Below are 13,760 nucleotides of genomic sequence, written 5' to 3' on the forward strand. Positions count from 1 at the left end.
TATTGTATCATACCTATATAATAGAATAAAGAAAAGAATTGGCTTATACACTAATGACACTAAATTCACTAATGACGCATCATCCCGTCTGAACTACTGGTCTAATTAACTTGACATTTTGCGTATAGGCTCTTAATTTACCAAGATGGTTTAGGTCTATTTTATTTATTTACATTACAATATGAGGGCACCAGGAAGAAATACTTCCCATAATAGCCCTCTTGACACAACAAAAATTATGATTGTAAATTATTAATAGTATAATATAATATATATTATAAGTCTAATCCAGTGGTCGCCAAACAGCCGATCGCGAGCTACCGGTAGCTCGTGGGGTAGTTTTTGGTAGCTCACAGAAATGCTCGTGCAAAAGAATGTCGTCCAGTTTGAATATAAACACTTTCCCAGTCTGAAGAAAATCAATGACAAGAAAAATTCTCTACATCACAGCAGGAATAACCAAGAATACGTTACAATTTTTTCAGACTTGAGACAACAGTTTGATCAACGATTTCAAGATTTAAAAAGCATATCAAATATGGTACAATTCATCAACTCTCTTTTGTAGAGATCTATGCAGAAGATTTTGCAGCTTGTGTTCTACAACATTTTGGTGGAGATCAGGCTTCAGTTGAAATGGAATTAGTAAATTTTCAAAATGATCTGTCTCTCAGATCACTTTCTAAAACTGGAAATATTTGGCCTCAAGTCCCCAAACAAAAATATCCAAATATTATTCAAGTTGCATTGAGGTTGAAAGCTATGCTCAGCTCTACTTACTTGTGTGAAGCATCTTTTTCAAGAATGAAATTATTCATGAAAAATCGATATAGGAACACACTGACTGATAAACATTTGGACAACTGCATCAGAATGGTGGCTACAACGTGCACTCCAAACATCAAGAAAATACTTGATGACCAAAAAGAGTACGTTCCACTGCTCGCATTGAAATGTACATTCCAACTTTTGTTATACTTTTTGCTAGGAGATAAGTAGATTCCAACACTAGAAATGTATCTTTATAGGCAATAAAAGATACTTTCTTCAGTCTAATATTCCTTGGTAGCTCACTAAAGTTTTATAAATGCTATTCTAGATCACAGGCTCTGTAATTTTGGCGACCATTGGTCTAATCTAATATTGAAAATTCACTAAATCAAAGAGAGATAGAAACTACAATTAAATTGAAGTATTTTAAATACTTCAAGATTTCAGTAGGTCAAGTTTTCAGTTTGTCAAGTTTTTGACAAAAACTTTTTTTAAAAATATTCTATCATTTGTTTGTCACCTCATTTTCACCATCAATGTTATTATGAGATTGAATTGTAAAATTAATGAATACCTAAAACATGGAATCCAAATATTTTACCTACAAATTCAAAAATGTAAATGCTGCTGCCCCCTAACCGTAATGAATTCCACCATCAAATTATAATATTTAGTAAAAAATGAATTGAAAGTGATAGAATTCCTATTTTTTTCCTTTGAGAGTGAATTAAGGGGTATAACGTTGAGACTATTGGCTTCAATAGTTTTCATCTATTTATTCATTGGATAAAAAATTACAATATAGCATTTATTACTCTAATACTCTAATTAATGAGGCTTCTGTATAGAAATTATGCGCTATTGGCCGTTTTCACACTCTTACCGAATTCATCGACGTCACGGCACGACACGACAAGACAGAAAGCTCTCTGATTGGCGGATCAGGTTAACGTATCAGCCAATCTGAGAGCTTCCAGTCGTGTCTTGCCCTGCCATCCAGTGATCGGGTAAGTTTGAAAACGACCATTCCTGGAGCTTGTATTTCATATTAAAATGAAAAAATGAGAAAAGTCCTACTTGTATTTTTGGATTGTAGGAAATAAAATTGATGAATTAATTGTCCTTCATGAGTTTCTCCAAGCCAAAATAGCTACATATATTCAGGAACAGTTTTCATATTTGATAGTGAAATATTAATATTTAAGAGTATTTAGGAACTCTTTACATTCCTAACTAGCAAATACCAAGGAGCTCTGGAAAATGCAGATCTTCGAGGTCCTCAACAAATTGATTTGCTCCATTATTTTATTATTCCAAAAAGCCTAATTTCTGCTGGAATAATTAAACTCGATTATCAACAAACACAACCTGAGCTACGCACATAACTGGTTTTGATAGCGAACTATGACGCAAGAGGACAGGTTGCAGGCAACCAGTTCATTGACTACTGACGCAGCCAACTCAAAAAATCTCTTCAAAATTCAAAACATTCAAAGATGGCGTCGCTAGTTCTCTAGAAAACTCTTAAAAGTTTGCAACAGTATCTTGCGATGGACAATTCTTTCAAAGTATTCCTTCTTTAAATTATGACAAAACTTGAGTTTTTCATGGGAGTTTCTTTGCACTAAACACTATGGAGCGCCTTTCGAATGCTTTTTACCAATTCGGACTCCCTATAAGTTTTGATCTAAGGATATAGATAAAAATTTCTAATTACTTACTTCCACTACCATTTTTGCATTTGCGAACTCATGTTTACATGGGCAACATTTCCTCACCTGGAAAAAATAAATAGAATTAATTAATGTTGCAATACTTTTTATATTTTTTATCAAAGGATAATCACCAGTAATGATTTTCTCATTCCATCAAGAATGGAAGCTCTCATGTCGTCTCCAAGGTTTAAAATGAATTCCTACACTTTATGGAGAGAGTAAGTAAATAAGGGTGATGACGATTGATAATTATTTTAATAGTTTGATAAATTATTTTTTAATAGTTATTGATAATTCCAATTTTCTCACTTAATAATCTATCATTATCAAAAATGTACAGTACTATAATAATAATAATATCGAGTGACCTGGCCGGCTCAGGTCTGGTATCAGAGTTTTTAGGTCGCAAATGATCAATTTCAGGGCCTCTGACATGACCTAACGACTGCTTTTTAGGCAGCCGGGTTCGACGGCTTAACGTGTCCATCCGAAACACGGGAGTGGCCCGAGATAAATATCTTACGGTACTGTATTCACATCTCGTCATCTGCATAATATGATACAGGGGGCTAATCTGCACACTTGAATAAATTTATGAATTTTATCAATCATTTTTGTTGAAAATAGACCGTTAATCGGAAGGAGTAGAGAAATGTTTTTCATAGTTTCTGTTGATCAGATCATTATCAAAGCTAATCAATAAATTTGGCAATTTTTCTTTATTCATAGTGAATTGTTTCTCAAGGATATTTCTCGTTGTTGTCAACGTTAGTAAAATTCAGAACACGTATCAGTCAAGCTAATAGGCCACATGACTTGATTCATATTCCATTCAAAGTGACCAGTCAGCCTGGCCTCACTCATGAGTCCCCGCAGCCTACAAATTTGCAATGACAAAAGAATTTCTCAAGCAATTCGATCTCGATAATGTTCTCATGAATAAGTTATGACGGAAGTTGAATGAACAGAATAGCCTAGAAAAGATCAATTGCAGCTTATTGATTTTCATGCAGACACGATCAAAAATTTAAAACTATTATCGTACTGATCGCACGCTATCTGGTACAAAGGCAAGCTTAGGATAGAACTGACCTTTTCCAGGCTTAAATATATTATCAACTTGATCATTGACGCTGAATTGTTATTTGATTAGCATCGAGGGGTCTGATTGGTCCCCTGCTCCCCTGATAAGCTGGAATGGAATGCGAGTACAGTACTTCGATTTATACGTAAATTTATCATTAATCATAGTACGGTACGTGGGAGGATAAACAATCTCCTCAATAATGTATTATAGATGGTATTATCGAATACAATGATGTATTCCTCGGATGTTTTAAAAGATCCATACTAGTTTTCCACTACTGCGAGTGTCCTATATATTGAAGTTCACACTGATCTGAAGATGGCAGATCCTAACAAAAGTAAATGAAGACAATTTACTTCTCAGATATAGTATTCATTTCTCCTATATCAATACATTATTGCCTCGGATGTTTAAAATATTTATATTCATAAGTTTTTCACTGTTGCAATCCTGCGATACTGAATTTCACACAGACAGATCTTAAGAAAAGAAAATGAAGACAATTCACTTCTCAGATATATTATTAATTTTCCCCATACCAATACATTATTGCCTCGTATGTTTAAAAGATTTTCGAGTTTTCCACTTCTGCGATACTGCAGTTGTCACAGATCCTGAAGCTGACAGATCTTGACAAAAGAAAATAACAATAATTTACTTTTCAGATTTATTACTCATTTCTTCGATAACAATTATTGAGAGTGGTTTTTTCAACTGTAGTCATACTATGACCGTAACTTATATTATAGTTTGTATAAAATGAGTTGAGACTTGGAGAAAATATCAGCGTTGCCAAATTGTGCGAGGTTTCTATCTCTTCAAGCAAGCCCATATGACTGGGTATATTGAAATTGACAACTCTGGATCGACAGTGTTGTCGAATTTAATACATCCTGTCATAAGGGCTTGCATTAAAAGATTGAAATTTTTCACAATTTGGCAACACGGATATTTTGTCCAGGTCTCAACTTATTTTATACAGAATATTGTAACTAGTAGTTCTGTGAACAGTAGACCTCACGCAGTATTCTCATCCACAAGTACCTGATTGAAACTATAGACCTTATGGAAATACAGCAATAGACTGGCTTCTCCACACATCTGTGTAATCACTTGTCAGCTGATTTATGATGAATAATCCTATAGTCTGAGTTTTACTCTTATATTGGCGTATGAAGGAGGCTCCTTTTTCCTTTTATATTATCCTTGAAATGCAAAATTTCCAAAAACCTTGTATATCGACGCGCAATTAAAAAAGGAACATACCTGTCAAATTTCATGAGAATCTATTACCGCGTTTCGCCGTAAATGCGCATTATATAAACATTAAGAGAAATGCCAAACCGTCGACTTGGATCTTAGACCTCACTTCGCTCGGTCAACTATATTTTTCTGTAACGTCACTGCTCGTAGAATGGTTCAATAGATAGCAGAACTAACTAATGAAATTCTGACTTAGGTTATCAAATTTAAGGCTCTTTAAAACACGTTCAAAGAGCTTGTGATAAAATAAAAATTGAATATTCTTTATGATGAAATAAAATTTGAATAATTTTCTCTTTAAACTATTGGCTTGAGAAAAATGTCCTGTATGCAATAACTGGGAGAGACCCATGCGGTCCCCTCAGCATCGCACCTGAGTAGGTGCAAAGTCCTGAGTATAGGCTATAGGTAAAACTCCATGCGGTCGAACAGACCAACTATTGTTCAACTGCATCAATAACATTTTTTCTTCTGGGGAGTTGCAGCAATGGAAAGTAAAAGCGAAGATAACTAACCGCATAGTCAGTCAAACACTATCTCTGGCCCAATGGCTGAGTCTGCGAGTTACTATGCTGATGCTCACTGCGATCATGACCTAGTTAACAATGTGTTGTCAGAGGTAATTCGACAGTCAGCATTACCTAATCTTCAAGTAGTCATATCATGCATGTGTGTTGGATTTGTTGTTTGCACGCGTGTCTCTTCATATACGTCTGTTAATTGGCCAGATGTGTTCAATTAGATATACACCATTCTTCTGAGTACGGTACGCATTTCCAATAACTATGAGGACACCATGTATACGACGCATGTATGTACACATATTCCAATGACGATGAGAAATTCCATGCTAAATTCAAATAAGTTTGTCATGTTTGGAGAAGTCGAATCACACATATGGATATGTTGCAACCCACCTATATATACGTCTCAAAATCTGATTATGTAGGATGGACTTCAAGGCCAGGTAAGATTCAGACCAACAACTCTGTTTTGTCAACAACACAAATTGGGAAAAGAACGTCAAACCAATAAATACAGTAGTGGAATGGGGGAAGATGGATAAATTTTTGCAGCATTGAAAACTTTAGGAATTTCTACTCAAAGAGTTCTTCTCGAACTCTTGTTTAATTTTCATAAAAAAGATTCAATTGAATTTGGTAGCGTTAAATGGACTATGGCGGTCAGACAAACTTATGTTCTCCTGACCGAAAACTACACAACATCTCAATGAATTTGGAAATATACAGTGTATATCTAGGCATTTGAGACTCATGAGCTATATATTTGTTGTGTATCTGCCATACGCTAAATAGATAAATAATAATTTAATTTCAAGAAGAGAGAATTGATAGATATGATATAAATATACTGTTCATGAAAACTGTAATTTGAACTGTGTGAACAAACAGTTCATGAGAGCTGAATTCTCTTTGCACCTGTCTGTGTTATCAGTTTGTCTAGTTATCACTAAATCAAGATCTCGTTTCATCAAGTTTTCAATTGAATTGGTGGGTTGACAGAGGTTGTCAAAGACAGAGGGCCGCTATCTACTTCTGGAGATGCTCAAAGGAAGGGATGATGCTCATTTACTCTTTTATTCATTTATTTATTTACATTAACCAATGCACAAATCAAATACATGATTAGAAAAGGACCAACAGGCCTAGCTCAAATCTGTTCCCTTTCAGAATTTTGATAATAGTAAGCCAATGTCACATGCTATCATAGAAACGACCAGAATAATAGAATAATCATGATGAAGTTATACGGTACTGTATATTATTCAAACATTATTGAACATTATATCCATGTTCTTTGTCTCCCGAGATTATATGGTTTCAATCATTATTTTATTTTATTGAGAAAATTATTCTTATATTTGAACTAGATGTTGATATGGTATAAATGGTGGTCTTGATATTCGTCACTATATTCAGCTACATTCATGAGAAAATGTTTGAGTCGTATTTTTGAGATTACAACGATGAGTAAGGAGATGGACTTATAATATTGTTCCTTCTCAATCATATTCATATGATTTGTGATAGTATCCACGAATAAATAGCTAAATGAATAAATATGATTATTTACGAGGGATGATAGACTACAAGGAAAGTTTTAGAAAATATTACCATCACTCATCATTTCTTGGTGGAGAAATCAGATTAAATCAACATAGTTAATGACAAAAATTGAACAAGGAACATTTATGAAAGTTTTGGTCTAACTCCTATTTTCTCTTTCCATTTTTATATGCTTGATCAATTAATTGATTTGAGTTTGAAGGAGATTATTGTAATTATTAAAATCACCTGAAGTTTGTAATCAAAAACCCGACACACAATATTTTGTGATCTCAATCTTTTTTCTATTCCTGATTGATATACATATAAAACATTCCCGCTAATCATCATTAGACCTAAGCTTACACGAATCGGCAGGAAGCCCATTTCCATATGAACAGACAAAATAGACCGCAATTCATTATTTACCGCTTTTCATCAATTCTGATTCATTTACCTTAGATTTCAATGCTTTTTCCACATGATAATGTGCATTAATTTCGTATTATTTTGAGAATAGGATGTCCTGGATTCCTGAAACCATTTATCTTAGATTTTGTTGCACATGATAATTTGCATTGATGTATTATTATTTTGGGAATAGGATGTCCTGAATAGCAACTGAATAAATGAGCTCTATTTTGTTCTCTAGCGATTTTTTCAAAATGGGAAGCCAACGTCTGTTTGGCACATCTCTTTGATTTAATTATAGACTACAACTCTACAAGTCCCAGTTCTTTTAATAAGTATTTGTGCGAATGTTATGAAAAAGTAGACGATATGCGGAAGCGGGGATAGAAGTCAGTGTACGGAATTTGGCAGCCATATTGATAGCAGAAGATTGACGGAATGTAGCGGGCAAGGTGTCAACACTTTACTGTATTATTAGGCAAAGAAGATTGAAAAACAATCAATTATTTTCTGAACTGTAACAACTTTGGCTATTCTAAAACACCGTTTGTAGCAAAATCAGTTTTTATATAGAGCTGTTTGACTATTTCGGATTCGCAAACCAATTCTGATGTTCAATAGTTTCGATTTTTAGGTTCATTGATCCACAGAAAAGAGAACCTACATTTCTTTACTCGGTGATTGAGCTATCTCTGAGTATCATCGTACAAAATGTTTCCACAGCTAAGACAAACAACGGAAGGCAAATAGATCTAAGGTGAATGTAAACGACAGGCGAGATTACAAAAAGTCGTTATGTGTTCAGGTATTTAAAAAAATGATATTCATAAAAGCGACGCGACAGATATTTGAGTTTTGTCAACTGTTTACTGACTTAGTGAGAATAATGCCAGTTTTCTTCAGCTCCATTGTACCGGTGTCTCGAACAAGAATTTACAAATTGAAAAAATGTCTCATTGATGTTCATAAATTAACTGATTATGAAGCTGCTGAAGCTCATACGTCAAACGCAAACCCGGAATCATAGAGAAGATAGAGCGTATCAGTGTTGTCTCTGCCGGAATCTAATACTTCCCATTAATGCAGTTGTCTAACAAATACGGCAACTTGTACAATAACAAGTCATGTTTACAAAATAATATTACAATAATTGTCATAGGTATGTTACAATAGAAGGGCCTCTTCACTTATCATGACAAGGGGAGTAAAAACTAGAATATTCAATGATTATTTAAATTTACATTTTTTCATAAATGAATACCTCATAAGAATTATTGTATTCTATATAATACCCAGAATAACGGGAACATTTGAAAACGCATAAAACATTAGTGGGAAGGGCAAAAAATGATTTTATTGAAACTAATGTGAAGTTCAAGACTTGTCATTTGAGAATATTATTAATAACATCTTTCACTTTTTGACAATTACTTCTTCAAGATGGCTTCCTCCTGCACGAATACACTCTTGAAATCTGTATTGAGATTCCTGAACGATTGCTGCAACATTTCAGCTGGGATGTTGTTAATTTCATTTTGAATTGTCTGTTATGATTCAACCACAGTTATTGGTCAAGTTGTGAAAACTTTTGATTTTAGATAGCTCCACAAACAGAAAATCGCAGGTTGACAGATCATGGGACCAGGAAACGCAGATGTTGCAGCGATCAATGGGGAATCGTCAACACAGATTTCAAGAGTGTATTCGTTCAGGAGGAAGTCATCTTAAAGAAGTAATTGTCAGAAAGTGATAGATGTTATTATAATTCTCAAATGGCAAATCTTGAACTTTACATTAGTTTGAATAAAATCATTTTTGCCCTCCCACTAATGTTTTATGGCGTTTTTAAAAGTTCCTATTATTCTGTGTCACTCTTTATAATAGAGGAAAGAATCGGCTTATACACGTACGGAATTCGTGAATGACGCATCATCACGACTGAACTAAACTGATTAACTTGTGAAATTTGTCGTATATATTTTAATCTACTTAGGATGGTTATAGGCCTATTTCCAATTCTTCAAGATTTCAGTTTGTCAAGTTTTCAATGAGACTCTTATGGAGCACGGCTTACCTGCTAGTATATTAGAAGGGTCGCCTTACTTTCTCAAAATAGGCTATGACAAAATTAGTAGATACTAAAATATTCAACAATAAATTGTTTAAATAAAATATTTCAATCAACTCGAATAGTATGTATTTTTACCAATTCATCAAGATAATATTTTGAATGAAAAAATTACCACAATATCAACTTCTCAACTACACAAAAAAAAGATAATATTTTCTATAATTGAAGCATCTGAATAGGTAGGATCTGACGATTTATAAGATGGAATAAGCAACGAAAATATTCAAGTATCACTACACATCAGATTCAAAATCAGAATCAAAATCGTTGTGCTTTCTCATATATGAGTTTATCAACTCTTTATGATTGAATAAATGAATAGATGAAAATATTTGAAGGGGAAGTCTTGGACGAAGTGCTGCTGTAACAACTCATTCGTTCGCAGACTAGCAGAGCTAGGAAGCTCGGCTCAATTGGCTAATTGGGTCCACATTGACCAAGTCTTCTATCTCTCGGATGGGATGAATACGTTGTACCAAGTGAAAGAGCTGCTATCATCTTCTATAGTCTTCAATTGGTGAAAATTGAATACCAAATTAAAGGTTACTAGGCTCCACTGTATGAGTTTCTATCAATAATCTGTCTATTAGAGAATCTAAAATATTTTGGATTTGATTTCAAATCTTTAATGTTAAATAATAAATTTTGAATTCATTTTGTCTCCATCGCACAATAGAATGATTTTTAATACCATACAATTCTTAAGAAAAAAAATTACTGAAGATTCAAGAATTATATTTATGTAGGGTATTTAAATAATAATTGAATAATATTTTCAATAATTTAATTTGTTTGTATTTTCTATGTAGGCCTATGTATTAGCCTATTAATTTATATCTATTGTATGAAATACAATAATTTTCAATACCATACAATTCTGTATTTGAGTCAAAAATAGGAAAGAACTTGATAAATAAATAATATTATTACTGAAGATTCAAGAATTAAATCTATGCTGAATCATGTAAGTTTTGAAAATGTTGAATAATGAGAATTTTTAAAAAGACGATAATCATTTTTCAATTTGTCATTCTCAAAAATGAACAGAACCTTTTGATAGTTAACAGTCCCTGTAGCGCAGTGGATAGCGCGTTGGACTTCTAATCCAAAGGTCGTGGGTTCGATCCCCACCAGGGATGGAATTTTTTTAAGAGAAATCATTCGTATTATTAGCTTGCTTCTATTTAAACTTCATTAAAATGACATATTTTGTTGTGTATAATGTGAAATTATCGTTTCTAATAATAATTGTTTTTAAGAGCGTATATGACAAAGCTTGGAAAGTTTTGAAAATTGATGTAGCCTCCTTCATACGATAATTTTTAGAAAATTAAAATTTCTCATAAAAATTATGGTGAATCAATTATTTTTTTAATTAATTATTGGATGAATATTTTTTTCAATGAATGATATACAAAACAGAAATCCCTTGAAAAATATTATTATTCAATGATTTTTCAGTTATTTTTCTATTTTTAAAGCAGATTCTCTGCTAAAAAATTTTTTTTTAGTTATTTTTCTATTTTTAAAGCAGATTCTAAAAATTCATGCTAATTCCTTGTTCATTAGAACTGTAGAACAGTTGGAGATTGGTATTAATCTCCAAGATATGGATATCAATGAATCTGAATTTCTGATTTCAACAACTATATAAATTGAAACTTTCATTGAAATCTCCAAGAATTGAAAAATAAATTTAACTTGATAAGAATACTTGAAAGATATTTTTCTGATCGATGCCTATTCAAGTATTTACTTGAGCAAGGGTAAGGAGATGATCTGAAAACCCAAGCACTTGGCGGGATTCGAACCCACGATTGTTCAGGCATCAGTGTATCAAAGGCTGATTAATTTTTGAACTTATTATATACCTTTATATTTGGACTACTCAGTCCGCAATACCAATTAATTATTTTTGTTAAAGCTACTATGAAGAGAAATAAACTACATCTATAATCTAATTATCAATTATTAATAATAAATAATATCAATAATATTTATTATTAATTATCAATTAATTATTTTTGTTAAAGCTACTATGGAGATAAAAAACTACATCTATAATCTATACTGTAATAAAGGAAATAATTGACTTTTACATGTAGGGGATAGGAAATTTAGGAATTAGCATCATCAGATCTGAAGTACCCTACTGAACTGATTAACTTGAAATTTTGCATATTGATTCTCAATCTACCGAGGATGGTTATAGACCTACTTTAAATTCTTAAAGGTTTCAGTAGATCTAGTTTTCAGTTTGTCAAGCTTTCAATTAGACCCTTGCGAAGCACGGGTTACCTGCTTGTCCTATATAAGAAAATAAAAGTGATTATTGATAAGAAATTTTCTACAAATGGAAATTACTGAGATATTGCAATTATTTGAATTATATTGTATATAACAAATATATCAAATTTCCATCTAGCTGTTTACCCTGTTGACAATATTTGCAGTAGCAGAAGTCTTCGGGGTGAATTACAGCATTTAATTGGGATTTTCGTTTAAAAATAATTAGAAATTTTCTCGTTAAAATTGTCAACTTTGTACAAAATGATATCAGTAGATTTTTTTTAACTACAGTATTGTACCTTTATTACCTGAAGGTAGTTTTACTATAGTGCTACTGCAGACCGAAAAGCAATTAATTATTTTTATTATAAAGCTATTACGGAGAGAGGAAAACTACAATTCTATATAAGGGAATAAAAGCTATAATTTCTCGTTAAAATTGTCAACTTAGTACAAAATTATATCAGTCGAGTTTTTTCCAAATACTCGTACGTATAGTAGTCTACACTAGTTGAACTTGAAATAGGCTGTGAGAAGAATAAGCCAGTATGTTTTTCATATCATCCACGAGATACATTATCTGAGTGTAGATTGGCAAAAAAAGTCCTTGACTGCTGTAGATAAACAGGAAACGTTTGGATTCTGCCAAGCTACTATCAGACGACTTTTCTAAAACTGTGATCGGCTGATCTCGTGAGGAGCCTTTTCTACGATTCGCCACGTTGTCATTTCCTCTTTACCTTCTCTCTTCTTCTAATGTACTCGTATATGGAGAGAAAGAGAACCCGTTCTTTGAACGACACCGCATTCCACCTGATTTCCACCCGTATCAGTCTCAAGGTTCACCAATAAAACTCGTCTCAACCTAAGTGCGCCAAAACCTGTAAATTTCCTGCACCACTTGATTTTCCCCCTCCATCAATTTAGCGACAAGAAACTATCCTAGTTATAGAATTCCTTATTCAGGTTTTCAATCATAGAAGAGAAGTAAAATCTACAATATTGATAAAAAGCTTAGAACTTGAAAGAAGTTGGCCTGCTTTTTTGGCACACAATCGAACTTCCGCGTGTTCTTTGATAGTGGATCTGAATGATAACGTTATTTTGCGACAGGTTAACAGGTTCAATAAATGTGTTAATTAATTGAAGGATTTTATATTTGAACTTGGAAGAAACAGCTTCATTAATCAATTCGGAATTTGGGGAGGTTAATTCCAATTGAATATTCTTCATTGGACTAGAGAGGTTGAACTAGTGAACCCGATCAACAAAAGTAATGTTTAATCAGGTTGTAACTGCTAAAATTTTTTAAAAGATGTGCATATATAGTGCATCATGAATTGAAAGCGTTTCTCCAAATTATGGTCAAATGGGAGTCCGTGAATAAGAATAGGGTTTGGTTTAGCATTTAGTTTATGAGACAAAAGAAACCTATAGAAATAGAATGAGAATTAGGTTTTGATTCAGCGTTTAGTTTATTCATGAGACAAAAGAGACCTATATAGAAAGACGTATTGCCGTGAATGTTGAGAAGTATAAGAAAACTGGAAATTATTTTTTTGAGAATTAGACCCTTCGAGAATTTTTGTGAGAACTAAAGAATGTTTGTTAACATCAAATGAAATTGTATAAGACGTTGAATAGTTTAGAAAGTCAAAACCAACAAATACACATCTGAAAACGAAAAGTTAGGGTTACGAATGCATTCATTAAAACTTTTCAAGAGAGAGTAACAAGCTATAAAACACTCAATTAAGGAGCGTTTTTTCAATTGGAAACAGACGATTAGATAACTCCATATTGAACCCTAGCTCTAGAAGACTCCATCAATATAAGTCAAGTATGTATAGATTAGTCTACAGCATATTAAAAAAGTATGGTTTCCACTAGACAGGTTTAAACTGTCGTCTAACAGAATTACGTCAACTAGCTTTTCTTATGAAAAACGACCAAATAATTTGAGATGGAATTTTATTTATACGCTAATTAGTTCAACAACTGAAGGGCATCTCAAATAATTCAAACTC

At 32.8% G+C, this 13,760-nt stretch overlaps 1 protein-coding gene and 1 non-coding gene across 2 annotated transcripts in view; one reads left to right on the forward strand and one right to left on the reverse strand.

The window, feature by feature from the left end:
• LOC111048236 (progestin and adipoQ receptor family member 3) overlaps positions 1-13,760 on the reverse strand; it is a gene marked incomplete at its 3' end in the record, with an annotated part of 45,219 nt that overhangs the window by 25,147 nt on the left and 6,312 nt on the right.
• Positions 10,511-10,583, forward strand: Trnar-ucu. The gene has a single exon. It is a non-coding gene; the product is annotated as a tRNA-Arg (tRNA).

Source organism: Nilaparvata lugens, chromosome 2 (assembly GCF_014356525.2).
Source record: "Nilaparvata lugens isolate BPH chromosome 2, ASM1435652v1, whole genome shotgun sequence".
In the NCBI taxonomy this organism is placed as follows: Eukaryota; Metazoa; Arthropoda; class Insecta; order Hemiptera; family Delphacidae; genus Nilaparvata; species Nilaparvata lugens.